Here is a 14,351-nt window from a genome sequence, read left to right on the forward strand (position 1 = left end):
CAATAAGTATCCTACCATACACTTTTCCTATTATACTAAGAAGACAAATGCCCCTATGATTACCACACACTTCTTTTTCCCCTTTTCCTTTGTACAAGGGAATAATTATACCTGACTTCCAATCCTCCGGGACTCTACCTTCCTCCCAGGCCAATCTGCACATCTTCCACATCCATTCTACTACTATCTCTCCCCCATGCTTCAGCATTTCACCACACACTCCATCAATTCCTGGGGCTTTCCCCATTTTGACTTTCTTCATTGCTTCCACAACTTCTATCCTACTGATTTCTTCCTGTCTTCTCACCTCCCTCCTTCTCCCAACCATTCCCCGGCCACTTATACTCGCATTACTTCCATCCTCTACGTTCAACAATTCCTTAAAGTGTTCTCTCCATCTGCTCACTTTCTCCCTTCTCCACTAGTAATCTGCCATATATCATCATCATCAGCCGTTTGAGTATCCACTGCAGGACCGGCCTATCTCGACCGAAGTCGGGACGATACAGCCAATGTATCTCTACCAAGTGGCTTAGGTTGTCTAGTAGAGATTGTATGTAGGGTGAGAAGTGCTTGTTAGTGTAATTGTGGTGTTGGAGTGGCTTTGGATGTGTGTGTAGTGTGTGAACCAAGTGTAATCGGCCCGTGCAAGCCGACTGGGTGCAAGCATACTTTATAGTAAGCGACACTGGTTCAACCACAGCACCCCTGGTGTCCGCCAATGCAGTACGTGGCCGGGTGAACACTCCCAAAGTTTATTACCCTGGCGGGGCGCGAACCCTGGCTCACCCGTGTACGAAACGCACACTTTACCACTGTACCACAGAGGCTCCATATATATATATATATATATATATATATATATATATGGGGGCTGGTGGTTTAGTGGGTAATTATTGCCGCTCCAGTCGGATTGAGCCGGTGTAGGTTTATATCCAAGGGTGGCTGGGGTTTATTGCTCATGTAATGCCACTCAGGGATGAGTGAGGCTGGTCATTCTCATCTTAAATGTCAGGACCAGCTGCCTAGCCCCGGGCTCCTACGCTCCCCATGGGGCAACGTAGGATTGGATGACGGATATATATATATATATATATATATATATATATATATATATATATATATATATATATATATATATATATATATATATATATACCACGTTGAGTACACCGCTTCCCGTCCGTTCAACGAAGTTAAGCAACGTTGGGTCTGGTTAGTACTTGGATGGGTGACCGCCTGGGAGCACCAGATGCTGTTGGCCTAACGTTCTCCCTACGTGTCAATTGGGGTTGGTGGAGGATTAGTGCCCCTCCCTGTAAAACAATTAACTCTAAGCCCTTGGCCACCCCGTTTGGGATACAAGGCGTCTGGCAATGAATATATATATATATATATATATATATATATATATATATATATATTCAGTTTAGAACATCCTTAGGCTGAAGAGATTAAAGCCTTCACGTTATGGGTACATGTATTAAGGTATTTCGAAAGTTTTTTTTTTTTTTTTTTTTTTTTTGGGGGGGGGGTTGGAATGAGAATGAAAGTCAAATACGCAGAATGATGATGCATTATGCCCTGCTTCTCTAACATATAGGCAACAGGTGTACGTGCGTGCCTATTTCTTTGTTTGGAAAGAATCTGAAAAAAACTGTAGGCTATTTACCCTCTCCAAACTAGGGTTCACGTCACAATGATTTCCGACAGAAACATAATCAATACTGCGTCTGATTATAAAGATGTACTGTGCATACACAGGACTACCTACCTGTTGACCTAAAGACTACCATTCTCTAACACAGCACACCCCTAGGATGAGCACACATTGTCCTTTCCCACCTCGTCTTTCAAACCGTCCCAAATATCAGAGAGACAGAGAGAGAGAGAGAGAGAGAGAGAGAGAGAGAGACAGAGTGTATATGCTCTTTGACCTGACGTCCTCACTTTGGGGAGAACGAGTATGGAAGAGGTTGAGTAAGACCGGGAGAGTGGGTGAAAGGGTTGACGTAGGGTGGTAGGGTGCGCCACATGGGATATAAGAGATCTAAAGAGACGAGCAGGAAAGAAAAAGTGCAGCAGGGAGGATGAAAAGAAGAGAAGGAAACCACGAAGGAAGAAACAAACGAGTGATGGAGAGTGCAGAAGAAAAGAAAAATCGATCTAGTAGCTCATCAAGAATAAACTACCTCGATTTTAGCCGTTTCCACCCAGGCAGCACCAGGTAATCTGTTTGTTTAAGGTAAAATCTGAATTGTCACTTGTTTTCATCATTAACTGGATCGAAAAATACTTTTATCCAAATGACTTGTCACCTGCATCAAACACTTTATTATCCTCAATTTTTAGCTTCATTAATTAAACATGTATTAAGATTTTTAAAACTGGACTGCAAGAGAACAATGACAACAATGTAGAAATAAGCTGTTGTTGTTGTTGTTTTTGTTGATCAGTCCGTCTGTCTTGCCGAGAAGACTCATCAACCGCAAGCAAGCAACCGGCCCTGCAGGGCGGTCCAGTGCAATGACCGATTTTCCCTTGCTGCTGACAGAGCCTCACTACAGCGAGGCGCAGGGAAAAGTATGGAGGCTTGGTTCCTGGAGGGACATCGCACTCTACCCTGTTAACGGGGACACTATAGCAGGCTCCACTTCACCCAGTAATTTAGTAATACAGTAGGGTTACCACCCAGCACTGCAAATGGTTTCCTGAGTTACAGGACACTTGGCCTTGTCACTCAGTGCAGAGCCACCTGAAGTGAAGAAGAGAGTAATAAAAAGTGACAGTAAGGAAAGGAAGAAGTAGGGAGAGAAGAAGGCAGGCACAGAGAAAGAATGAGAAAAAGGAACGAAGAAGTAGGAGCAATGCATCAAGTGAGTGGATGATGGTCGCCTCCACCTACCACTAGAAACAGCAAGTAAAGAATTGCCTTTTGTTACTTGACTGATATATATATATATATATATATATATATATATATATATATATATATATATATATATATATATATATATATATATATATATTTTTATTTATACATACTGTATAAGCAGTGAATTGCAGTCTGCGACATTGGAGCATTGTGAAGCTACTAAAACTTTTCACACTGGAAAGGTGTGTTTACCACATAGTGATGTTACTGCAAGCGATAAATTTTGGTCATGTGGGAGTGACGGGTGGGAGGAATCTCATAAACTTACTGGTTAAATATGAGTGTGATCTGAAGAAGGCTGGGATCTTCTAGTTTAGACGGACTGAGAGTAGGCCGTATGTTTCAGCTGCAAAAGTTATAATTCATATTACTTTGACCTGAAGACAGGTCATTACCGTATTATTTCTGCTATATACACTTAAATTCCTTCCCTCCTTTGATCCCTTCTCTCATAAACCTGAAACATAATATATATATATATATATTTATATATATATATATATATATATATATATATATATATATATATATATATATATATATATATAAATATATATATATATATTTATATTTGTGTGTGTGTGTGTGTGTGTGTGTGTGTGTTCTGGTGTTTGTACAGTACTTCAATAAACAAAGTACTGACAACAGATTAAAACGGGCGGATATAGCACAGAAACTTCCTCTTTTCTATCCTTTTCTCCTTAGTAGAAGCAACTGTTTCCCCAAGAGATACCCTCGTTATGGGCTATTAGATCTCCTTTGTATTCTATGTAAAGACTGTATAGAAAATGATGAACAAGCTAAAAATGGCGGAATGGTCTCTATGCTACAGTTATTATGGAACGCAGTTTTGTGTGTGGATTGATAGGCTTCGGGGTGAAAGAGAAAAACAGATGATCTGAATGGTGAGTGAATGGATGTGTGGCTCATTTCAACGAGCACTGTACTGCATGTTTCTCCTACTTTTGTGCTCTTAAGTTTTCACTTTCATGTTTGGATCTTTCCATATCGTGTAGGGGTGCGGGGGGAGGGGGGGCAGACGTCATGAGAGACAGCCGCAATATTCATACTTGTCATTTTGGTCTTTGAGCCTGTGGTACGCTATTCACTCACTGAGCAAGGAAATGGCGTCATTGCGTCACCTAGGTTGCCACAATTATCTCCCCGAGGTGTTACATTAGGTATTTATTTATCCTTACAGCCAACAATAATTCCACAAACAAATGAGCCAAATGACACTAACTACCAGCATCAGGATTTGAGCTGTTTCGCTCTGCAGGTGGCACTCCAAGCTGTGGGACCAAAATTATGGGTTTGCGCGGCCTCCACATGCAGTTAGTTATGTTACTAGATTATGTTCATCTCTTTTTTTTTTTTTTTGTATTGCTTCTGATGGTACTGTTTCTACTGCTAAAATCTAAACCTTTACATGTTTTTTATTTTCTTTTTCAAGAAAACCTGCTTCAACCACTTCCTTTGCTCATTATGCACTTCCTTCACCTGACACTCGTACATTTTCTGCTATGATCTTCCTCTTTCTGTACCATTACCTACCTTCCTATTTTCTAATTTTCTTTCATTACTGCTACCTCTCTCTCTCTCTCTCTCTCTCTCTCTCTCTCTCTCTCTCTCTCTCTCTCTCTCTCTCTCTCTCTCTCTCTCAAGTCATGCAAATTGGGTCATCTCATATCGTTCTTCCATTCCTCCTGCTTCTACTGCTGTCGAAAGTATAGTGATCTATTTTACCGTCTTACCAGTCCCTACTCACCTAGGCCACTCCCTTCACTTGCCTCTGTTTCCCTATCCTGGATGCCACCTTGCACTTGCTTCCTTATCCTGCCCTCTACCTTGCCCTCTTTCACTAACCTGCCTCTGCTCCGTTAACCTGCCCCCTGCTTTCTTACCCTGCTTCCCTACCTTACCCTTGCTCCCCTATCCAACTCCTATTCCCTTAACCTACGCCTCCTCCTTTACCTGTTTCTGCTCCCTTACCCTACAACTGCTCCCTTAACCTACCCCTTCTCCCCTACCCTCCCTCATTTCTCCTACCCTGCTCGCATCACCTATCCTTGCTTCCCTATCCTGCTTCTACCCCCTCATTTGACTTTACTTCTCTTTCTGCCACTGCCTAGTCTCCTGCTGCCTTACCTGCTGCCTAACTTTGTCCCTTCTCCTTGACCCCCTTTTACTCTACCCCTACTCCATTATCTTGCCTCTGCCTCTCTACCATTCTCTGCCTACCCTGTCTTCCCCCTGCCTCCCTTGTCCTTGTTCTCCTCACCTACCCTGCCTACCCATCCCTTCCCCCTTCCTCCCCCCTGCCCCCTTCCCTACTCAGCCACACAGTCACGTCAGCTCTGCCATTGTTGGTCTGATGAGACTCACCTTGACGTGCTGCTGACCCCGTGTGTGTGTGTGTGTGTGTGTGTGTGTGTGTGTGTGTGTGTGTGTGTGTGTGTGTGTGTGTGTGTGTGTGTGTGTGTGTGTGTGTGTGTGTGTGTGTGTGTGTGTGTGTGGTCTGAGGAGTTTTGGTAATACGGATTGTTATTGTTGTTGTTGTGTTTGGAAAGGAGTGTAGTTTTTGTAAGCTTTTGTTTTTTGCATTATGAAATGTCTGTTAATATTATGCAATGTTCGTAAATGTGTATATATACATATTGTATGTATGTGTGTAAAATAGGTATGTATGAGTTTATGTGTGTGTGTGTGTGTGTGTGTGTGTGTGTGTGTGTGTGTGTGTGTGTGTGTGTGTGTGTGTGTGTGTGTGTGTTCCTGCTGGAGTGGAGTTGTGTGTGGTTGCCATCTGCTTATAATATATACCAAGCAACCATACAACACTGGGCTTAAACTCTAAACTAAACCGGTGTGATTTTTGGTCGTTTTCTCGTTGGCTTAGGTCAGGAGATTGTTTAACACTTATTGCTCAGTGGTATATTTGTTCTAATACACGTTTACAGTCACTTGTACGCTACTGAGGAAAACTATAAAAATATTAAATAGATGTCAGGAAGTACAAAACAACAATCTGATGTAATATGCAAGACCTTGTATCACGTCTCTTATGTCAGTGAGAATAAGACTGAATGAAGCCTTATGTGTATGAATGGATGTGAGAGTAGTGTAAGTAATGACTCCACTGCCTTTTATTATTCCGGATCATTGTGGCATTTGTGTGTGAGGTGAGTTCAGTCCATCAGTGGGACTACCTCATATTTTATTCTTACTGGATTTCGACGATAGTAATCAGCTTAGCAGAGCCCTGTTGTACTGTAGTATTGGAATTAAAGGAGCCTGTATCAAACTTATTTAGTTCGAAAGCCTTTCCTAAGCTGACTAAATTCGTCTGGGAATACTTGCCTAAATGTAAGAAGACTTCAGTTTAGTGACGGAGTTGTGTATCTTTTTTTCTGGGGGGGGGGGGCAGTGATGCGCGATTGACTTCTTGTGTGCCATATTCTGTCTCACGTGTGCATTTACCCAGTTGTTTAACTAATTATAATATACAGCATTTGTGCTAACCTTGTGTTGTCCTATCTCCGTATTTACATTCAAATAATTTTTTGTACACGTACACTTACCTATGTACGCAGGAGTTTGTGTGTGTGTGTGTGTGTGTGTGTGTGTGTGTGTGTGTGTGTGTGTGTGTGTGTGTGTGTGTGTGTGTGTGTGTGTGTGTGTGTGTGTACAGGAGAAGAGGATGAGAGACAATAACACACGTTTTTTCCTGGTACGTTATTAAAGGTGGTAAAAAGAGCCCGACATTTAGACTTCGAATCCACACACACACACACACACACACACACACAAATACGTACTGAATACAAATATGACTATCATACCGGCTACCGTGGGCGTAACAGTCTCACACCTACGATGCTGAAGGGAGGTGAAGCGAATGTACCTACGGCTTGTTTCTCTCCCACATAGCTCACTGAGATTATGTAACCGCATTCTGAGTCCCCACCTCATGTGAATCTGAGATATTTTGGTAGAGAGATGATGATGATGATAATGAAGATAATGATGATGATGATATGATAAAAATGTATGTCATCGTGTGAATGTTTCTTTGCAAATCTATATAAACTTGTGTGAGTGAGCTACTGTTCATATGTGTAGATGTCTGATGACTATGTGTGTGTGTGTGTGTGTGTGTGTGTGTGTGTGTGTGTGTGTGTGTGTGTGTGTGTGTGTGTGTGTGTGTGTGTGTTAAATGTGCGACTGCGTATATAAGTGCATGTATGCGTTAGTGTGTGTATTGTTCGTGCCTGTCCGTGTGTACGTTACCAGAAGTGTGTAACCGCCTCGCCTCCGGGGTCGTGAAGGGGAGCACGTACACAGGTGTTTGTCCTTTGCTAACTGCTACCCTCCTCCTCTTAACCTGCACACACGTGCACACGCGCAAGCAATCAAGCACACGCAGTGAATCTGCAGAAATTCATGCATGCACCTAAACATATAAATGCACAATCATCTATCTTTTCATGCATGTCCACACGCTCCTCTAGACGCATGTACACATTCAGTCATATTTTCGCGCACATACGCACACGGACGCAGGCCTACACACACACACACACACACACACACAAGTATATATGTATGTACCTATGCTTAATAAATACTCCCACATCTGATTTCAGTGTACACTGTTGTTGGTTTGTATCTGACAGACAGGGTCCAAACAAACCTCTCGGTTTTCGTTACCGTACTCATCCTACTACAGAGCTAAGCATCCAGCAAACAAACAAAGCAAAGTGAAACTCGAACTCTTTTAACTCTTAATTTTTCCATGAAATTTAAGAAGGGTTCATTCGGTGAGATTCGCGTTCAGGTTCTGGGTGAGTGTCCTGTGGCAGTAAGAGGCAGTCTGTATATACCTCACAAAGCTCATGTATCCTACTTTTTCTATTTGTGTATTTTATCATTAGCCGAGTCCCAGTATTCATTCTGGGTGTTCCGATAAAAAAAGACTCCAAACTTCTGGGGATGCTTCCCTCTCCTCAGACAGGCCATGCTGCCGTCTTCCATTTTCTCCTCAGTTTTACCTTCCACCCTGATCTTTTTTTTACACCTGCGACTCGCGAAGGAAGAGTAGGTGTTACGTTTTCATCGACTCTCTCTCTCTCTCTCTCTCTCTCTTCCTGTGTGTGTGTGTGTGTGTGTGTGTGTGTGTGTGTGTGTGTGTGTGTGTGTGTGTGTGTGTGTGTGTGTGTGTGTGTGTGTGTGTGTGAACAATGAAACTCGAACTGTTTCTATTAAGTTTTAATACAAATTTGGTGGAGGGATAGAGGGACAGCCAAAGGGCTGCTCTGTCTCTCTGAGAACATCAAGTGAAGGTTTAAGATGACAGGACTTGGTTAAAGTCTAACTAGGCAAGATCAGCTTAAAGAGTTTTTATTTGGTTTATATCAAACTTGATGGAAGGGATGAGAATAATGGAAGAACAAATGGGTTCAATATTGAGAACAGTCAGTCAAAGGTCAAGTCATAGGGTAAAGTCAGAGTCTGAACCGTGCGTTTGTGTGTGAACAAAATAACTAAAACAATTTTGATGCGCTTTGGATCAGACTTCATGGATGTGTTAAGGATTATCCACGGGGATGACTTTTTGATAATATGTGAAAGATCAAGGTCACTTGCCAACGTGAACTTAAAGTTTATTTTAACAGATTTACACGAAACTCTATTATGTTCAGGGTAAGGCATGGATGACGAGATTCGATTGTGAGACCTATCAAGTCAAAGATCAGTGTCACAGATAAAGGTCAAAATTCAAGCTCACAGGCCAAGGTTAGCTCAAACAATTTTGATCTGATTTGGGGCAAACTTAATGAAAGTGTTAAGTGTCAGGCAAAAGTTAAATGATTTTTTAAAGAACAATCGGTCGAAGGTCAAGGTCACAAGGCAAAGTCAAATATTCGGCCTTTAGACCAGTATGTGGGCGCGAGTGTTGCACTTCCCCGATGCTCCTTTTTTATGTTATTTACTTATTTATTTTTTTTTTTATTTTTTTATCTATTTTTACTAAGTCTCCCATCAACACTTGGACTTCAGATCTCTCATTTCTACCTCGGGCAGTCGTAACTTCGCTCCCTCAGTCATTGTCCTTATTTCATTTCCTTTAGTCAAAGTTGGTACCGTACGGTTTTTCATGCAACAAATTCTTCACGTCCTCTCATACATTCGTACCCCACAGTCATTGCCTTTGTGTGTGTGTGTGTGTGTGTGTGTGTGTGTGTGTGTGTGTGTGTGTGTGTGTGTGTGTGTGTGTGTGTGTGTGTGTGTGTGTCCGACACTGGACAAAGGCTTTACAGCCTACTCTCAAGGCCCAGTAGTCCTCCTACATACCATACACCTCTACATGTCACCACTTCGGCGCTACCACCCACCGTTATATTGAATACATGCTAGGGCTGTCTCATACAGGACTGGTGTATTGGTATTAGCGGGGGCATTTTTACGACATGTCGGCGGGTTTTCTGGTCGATCAGTAAAGTCTGCTTTTTATTAAATTCAAATCCTTAAACCGTTCCTTGCCCCAGCGGGGATTTGAACCTGGGTCCGGATGACAGGTCGCCTAAAATGACCTGTCATTAACTTCCCTACCGTACTCTCTCCCCACTTCCTCGAGTCCTTTTTTCTGTCCTAGCTAAATAAACTTTCGATATCTTTACATTTCCTCCCACATATGTTATGATTTCACTGTAACCCACATTCACCTCAGGTGTCATCTCATTCTTGTACAGTCAGGTTCAGAAACTACTCTCTGCAACACCTCATCTATTTCTCGAAGCAACACAGCATCGTAAACAGAAGGGTAGTTTAACGCCACTCTCCTTCCTTCAGTTTCAAGTAAACCCTCCTGTCTATTGTTCCCTCCCTGATCGTACTACTGCTATCCATATACACCCTGAACTGTTCCGAAAACTTCACACATCCCTGGTTCAGGCCTAGACTCGAATCAAACTCGTCCCTTATGTGCTAATCCATTTTTGCCGCTACCTTGTTCTATTATATTAGTCTTTGTTGTACTCGATTTCTCTACTTACGTACACCTTTGTGTATAAAGAGATGGTTGTAACCAGGGATAAACTGTGAAATGCACGATATCTGTATTTATTTCAACCAAGCTTAAACCTGAAAAGATGAACGCCCACGTAATAAATTTCACACCCAATAGAGATGCCTCCCGAACATTATTACACCAGTGGAAAGTCGAATGGCTCCCTAATGGTATTCTCCTCAGACACTGTGCTGGAATCACTTTAGATGCAACGTTGGCTCGTTTTGGGTCATCAGTTTACACTAAATTGCTACTTTAAGCGAGTATCTTGGATCCACACTGAGTTTTTTAGATTATTTTAGATGCACGGTGAAATAGAATATTAACAAAACTGACGTAGATTCTCGGCTACCATGTATATCAGAATGAACAAAGGCGGAAAACAACTGCTTCAATAAGAGTTCAGAACAGAGCTGAGCCAGCGGGGCCCCAAATTATGTCGCTTAATCTCATAGGAATTGCGCTGCGGCCCCGTCTTTGTCTATCTTTGGTATATTCTCTTTGGCCTAACTGCGGTTACCGTGCTTACCTTTGTCGCCGCTTAATTTGCTGGCAAATTTTTCAGTAATACTTATCGTAGTCCTCGGTTAGTGGCAAATGTAGATACTTTCCAAAACTGTGGATAGATATTTTGGGGAAAAAATGACATACAAAGTACTGCTAAACCCATTCTGCTCAATGAATCAGTTTTCCTCCTTATTCTTGCCTTGCTACTTATAAGTTACTTTTTTTCTAACCAGAGGGGCAAGGTATAGCCTTCATTATCTCATTCACTACCGGTTCGTTCTCCAAAACAGATTAAAACCATTTGCGGGTAATAGTAGTTTTTGTAACCCAGATTCATCTGAATGTGAATCCAGTAGGCTACTGGATAAAGCTGCCCCCTCCTGGAATCTACCATCCCCCCTTCAGGGGATATGGAAGGAGCTGAGGGAAGTTTGCCTAACTAGGCAGCTGAGTCCTCCAATTAAGACAGTGTCACTGCGCGAAGGTGCCCCTCTCCATCGCCTTTTTGGAGGCAGCAAGAATATATTGAAAAGAGACGTCATCGGATTAATTCATCCATCCATCATCCAATCCTATGTTGCCCCATGAGGAGCGTAGATGCCCGGGGCTAGGCAGTTGGTCCTGACATTTAAGATGAGAGTGAATGAGTTAAATTCTCTATTCTCTGAACCCATTTGCAACACAACCGTGTGATAAAGCGCCTACGACGTGACGTGGGTGGAGACGCAGCACTCACGGGGCCTTATTCTTAAAGGATTTCAGTTTTTGCCATGCAGAATGTTCCACAGCATCGAAATGTCATCAGAAATCACTTTACTCAACTGTATTTTTCCACTTTAATTTTGACTCTACTTTGGTTGTGCAGTGTTTGTCTATGATACGGGTAAAGATAAGCATACATACAGGCAATCTCCTCCGTATCTCAGTCTTAAGAATCTGTATGAACGCGGCGCCTGGATACTGCAATGTGTAAGGGACATGATTATCAAGCATTAATACATGAAGGGCAGGCAGGGTACAGGGTCAAGGCACCGGAAGTTTGGCCTCTTATGACCTTTGTCGGGGTGAGGGCAGGCGGCGCGAAGCAGGAGTGATGCCGCGCTGGGAGGGGTGGGGGGGGAAGGGGTGGGGAAATGGGGTGGGCGGAGGTGGTGTGGGGAAGTGGTGAGGGTGGTTGAGTTTCATGGGCTGGGGATGCGAGGAGGCAGGATTGGAATGCGAGGGAAGAGGTAGCTGGAAGAGACGAGGATAGGAATTGATTGAGAAGCTATGAGAGAGAGAGAGAGAGAGAGAGAGAGAGAGAGAGAGAGACAGACAGACAGACAGACAGAGACAGACAGACAGACGGAGTAGCGAGGGGTTGGAAAAAGGAAAAGTAACCAGAATATCAAAAGGAGTAACAGGAAGTGACAGACGAGTGTATAACAAATGAAGAAGGGTAAAGGTGAATAATGGTAGCTGGAAGAATGAAACGAGAAGTAGAAATCGAGGCGAGGAGAACAACAGGAGAAAGAGTGTAGCTGAAAACAAACAGCAAATGAAAAGGATGACGAAAGGAAACAAAACTTTGAGAATACAGACTAGACAGTTATATAATGTTTTTTTTTTTTCCTGTAGAGTAGTCTTCCATAAAGTATTCTATTTTGTCTACCACCCGATGATTTTATTCTGCCGAGAAATCCCCTGCTCTCCATATTACCCTTGGAATTCTATGAGGTGAGATTCGGTTTATTCTTGTCTTCTCCCGACAATTGTGTTTAGCTTCGGAAAGGCTTCTTGTACGGAAACGGTTAATGAAAAGTATGTATAACCAGCCCTTCCACTCCTCAACGTGTCTCTAAAGCTGAAGAATATCGTATAAGAGCAATGCGACCAAAATAAATATGACGTCGTCCAGCTGAAGAGTAAACAAAACCGAGAGATAGAGATGATGGTAATGAAAGGTGAATGAACAGGGAAAAGGAAGAATGATGAACGTGGAAAATGATCGAGGAATAGGTGACAGGGGGAAGAAGGGAAGTGCAGTAGAGGTGCAGCAAATAATAACTTTTCGTGACCCTCTGTGTTCCTTCCCTCTTCCACAAACTCTCTCCTCTCTTTCTCTTCTTTTCTAGAACTCTTCATTTTAGCTTTAGCATTTCATATTTTTTAATGCTTACAGCGTTTAGTTACAAAAAGTTATGATTATTCTTTATACTTCTCAGTTTTCAAACGAAATTAATCCATGTAATCGCGAACGAAAATTCAAGTCGGTTCACTTAAATTTTCTTCACTTTCTGTTGCATTTCTCAATTTTCTCTCCCGATTCTCTCTGAAAATGTAATCTGATCTTTTCATCTTAATTCTTCCTCCTTTCTTCTCTCTCCCCCTCATCGCCCCCTCACTCTCCCCCACCTTCACCTCTGATCTATAACCAGGTCCCGTAGCTTTCCAGTCCGCCCTGCCACACCCACTGCCCACCCTGACGCATCCACTGCCCACCCTGCTCCACCCAGTGCTCATCCAAACCAACTCGCTAACACTAGCTCAACCCTGGTCCACCCTGGTCCCTCTCAGTCACCACACTAGTTCCACCTTCTTCCATCACCACTGCCTTCCCTATCTCACCCACTTCTCTTCCTCTCCTAATCATTACCCATATACCCAACCCACATGTCACCCACAGCCAACCTTGCTATATTAATTTCCACCTTATCCCAATTATTGCCTATCTCCTAACTCTACATTCCACTTCATACCACCCACTGCCCACACTGTTGCATCCATTGCTCTTCCTGTCCCACCCACTCGCCCTCTACTCAACCCACATTCCATCGTGTCTCAACGAATGCCAACCCTCCTTCACTCATTTTCCATCCTACTCCAGTCGTTTCCCATCTCATAAACCAACATTCTACCCTGTCTCATCCGCTCTCCTTCCTGTCCGATTCGTTGCCTTATAAGCTCACCAGTACACATCGCACCCACTGTTTTGCTCACTGCTCTTTCTCTCCCATTTATTGTCCATGTACTCAGCCGTCATTTCACTCTTTTTCACTCACTCCCTACACTTTTTTACCCAGTGTCCATTAACCTTGTTCATTGTCCACCCCATTTTGCCCAGTACCAACCCTGTTCTACCCATTTCCTACCCTGTTTCAGCCATTGCCCATCTGCCCCACCCAGTGCCCACCCTGTTTCACCCACTACCAACCTTATCCTGCCTACTGCCCACCTCCTGCTGTTTAACTACTTCACCCCAAGGACAGTTTCTCATGGACATCCTGCTACAAGCAGACGCTTTTATTCACCTTAGGAGACCCCCTAGTAGTGGAGTTAATGAACACTATGCATAACATTGTAATTATCTGCTTGAAAAGTCTGTCCCAGGCTGAGTCAGATCATCAGGTGATAAGAATAAAATAAGCAAGACGTCATTGGTCTGAAGAGGCTAGTGCCAGCCGCCAACTGCCTTGTAAAACTCTGCCCATGTATACATTTATGCTTATTTTACGAGCAACGAAAATTGATACCGAACTGATACTGAAATTTTTAGAACGTGTGCGAAATCCAGCGGCAGTGGAGACAGAACCTCCAACCCAACATAACATTTCAGTCATCCATGATAAGTCTGATAATCTTTAATACTAATTTTTACTTCTTAACTGTCAGACATACAGTTCCCATGTTCCTGAGAATGATATTCAAGAATTCACTACAGCATACTGTACTGAAGCTGAACTGATTTATTAATATCTGTATGTATGCTGAGACTTCATGTATATACAGTATAAATAAATAAATTAATATATATATATATATATATATATATATATATATATATATATATATATATATATATAT

At 42.6% G+C, this 14,351-nt stretch overlaps 1 protein-coding gene and 1 pseudogene across 1 annotated transcript in view; both read left to right on the forward strand.

Moving 5' to 3' along the window:
* Window positions 1–14,351, forward strand: part of LOC145405765 (uncharacterized) — a 2,040,591-nt gene that overhangs the window by 365,372 nt on the left and 1,660,868 nt on the right. The window lies entirely within an intron of this gene.
* LOC145405911 (5S ribosomal RNA) lies at window positions 1,146–1,264 on the forward strand (annotated as a pseudogene).

Source organism: Coenobita brevimanus, chromosome 68 (genome assembly GCF_032717465.1).
Source record: "Coenobita brevimanus isolate Jiangsu-jjx chromosome 68, ASM3271746v2, whole genome shotgun sequence".
Lineage (NCBI taxonomy): Eukaryota > Metazoa > Arthropoda > Malacostraca > Decapoda > Coenobitidae > Coenobita > Coenobita brevimanus.